Source organism: Talpa europaea (assembly GCF_964194135.1).
Source record: "Talpa europaea genome assembly, chromosome: 14".
NCBI classification, from domain to species: Eukaryota; Metazoa; Chordata; class Mammalia; order Eulipotyphla; family Talpidae; genus Talpa; species Talpa europaea.
In genome coordinates, this window is record NC_140082.1 from 67975979 (window position 1) to 67978237 (window position 2259).

Sequence of the window (2259 nt, forward strand, 5' to 3'; positions counted from 1 at the left end):
AGAGTACGACAGAGTGGCAGATTGCGATGGAGTGCGGCGACTAGCAATGGAGAGCATGAAGACACCAACACAGCTGCTAGAACTGGTAATGAACCTACCCCGTATGGGTTGGTTGCTGCATTAGCCAAATCAGCTACAAAGTGATATGTGCCCAGCTTGTGGCTCAGACGACCCATCAAGGCTGCCACTGAAGGCACAGCTGCATGCAAGTGGGGAACTGTGTATATTCAACTTATGGTAATCTATCATTATATAGAGGCGTAGGGTTTCTTCACTGGCCACACAGGCAAATTATACCCACTTTCTCCAGCTCTGCTATTGTGCCTGTCATCACTTTGTGGCCTGGCCTAGCAACTGATAACTTTTTAGTACTGGTCACTTGCCTAGGGACTGACAGTTGTATAGGCGGATTCTCAGAGTGTCTGCACTCTACTGCCTTCACCACACGTACCCTAAGGTGAGATTCTCTGCCTGTGGTTTGCAGCCACAAGTCACTTAGTCTATCCACTCTCAGGATGTACTCTGGGATTGGCGGCACATATACTTTATACTCCTTTGGGAGTGTAATGGCAGGACAGGGACAGAGCTGGTTCTATGATCTGAGCAGACCAGGTAAAGGAGAGTCCTGGAGCCCTCAGTGGCTTCCTCAGGCTTTTATTGAGCTTTTACATGTAGTGCAGCAACCAGGTACATGGCAGGCAGGGGTGCTGGGGGTCTTGGAGAACAGCAGGCCTCCAAGCCCCTCGCAAGTCTTCACTCTGGACTTCTCTGGCTTTCTTTCTCCTTCTCTCTCCTGCCTCTGCTTCTCTTGGGGACTATCTCAGTACTTCTGCCATGGCCCACAGAAATAAACAATATAACTTATAACAATGTAACATAATGCAGGTGTCCCATCATGCAGAGCAATCCTAATGGCAGGAGGGTAGAAAAACCTGAAAATCACTTACCCTACAGTGAGTAATTGTACAATCCCCAGGGGTTGTCCCACTGCTGTCGCTTTAACAACTGCAGCCTCCACCACTGTCAATGAAATAAGCAGACCCCTGAAACATTTTGGGGACACATATCACAGGGTTCACTCTGCTCCCGTATCCACTAAGGCCCGTTTACACGTTTGTTGGAGAGCAGTGGACAGCAAGCTCCACATATGGCCTACGTTCCTGCCCATCCCCTGTGGATGGGTCCCTCGGCCTTCATCCTATTTAATAGCAAACAGGGCCTACCCTGTGGTGGGGTTGGCAACATTTGGTACCCTAGGTGCAGGGCACATGCCTGTGCCTGGAGTCTCCAGGTTTCCTCCTTAAGCAGCTGTCTTCTCATGGGTGTGACCCTCTGGTCCTGTCACAATAGTCTCCATAACTAACAAGTATGCATTGAGTCATGCATCTATTTTAGCAAGAACTAAACTTGCTTTCACTATATCTGGCCACATCTCATTATGGGTGACTTAAGGAGGTTCTGTTACTTTAAGAGCTTTGCTTGCCTTTTTTGTCATTCTTTTTAGTTGTTCAACAATTTCCTGCTTTCCCTTTTGAGAGCACTGGCTCTCGACTTCACCCAAGATGGTAACCACTGTGGTGACGTCATGTATTCAGCATTCCACTTAGGGTGCCAGTCAGACTTCCGATAAGGGACCCAAATGAGGGTGAAGGGGCATTTTGCAATATCAAATCCCTCATCCCAACAGTAAAATGTTCATTATCAGGGCCATAAATCTTTACATTAAACATGGCCTGCAGCATTCCTGGTTCATGAAGTACCTGCACAAGCTCAGCGTATATTAGCTTTTACTCATGGTTTCTGGCACTTCTCCCACATCTACCCATACAATTCTTACAGGAGCCATTACCAAATCCAACAGAGTGTGGTCACCCTGGCCATCCTTCTGGCTGTTCTGCAGCCTCTGTCCAAGTGACAGATGCAAGGTCACTAATGCTAGTTTCTCCTTCTTCTGTGCTGTGCAAATAATTCCATCCACCTCAGGTCCCACAATAGCAGCAGTCAGGTTGCCAAGGGCTCTCTTTGTTTCTGATGGGACTGTTTACCCAAGTCCACTAGTTCCCCTTGTGTGTATGGATGACATGTGGTGAATTCCATCATTCATGGCAACCCAACAAGCCTGACCCCTCGGGACTGTTGTGCAACCATCCCGGGGCAAGTAGGTTCATTGTTGGTTCTTGCAGAGGAAAAGAGAATTTTGGAGTTTTTGGTGGATTTTTAGGCCTTTAATACTGAAACAGGGCATGGTGTACACAGGCA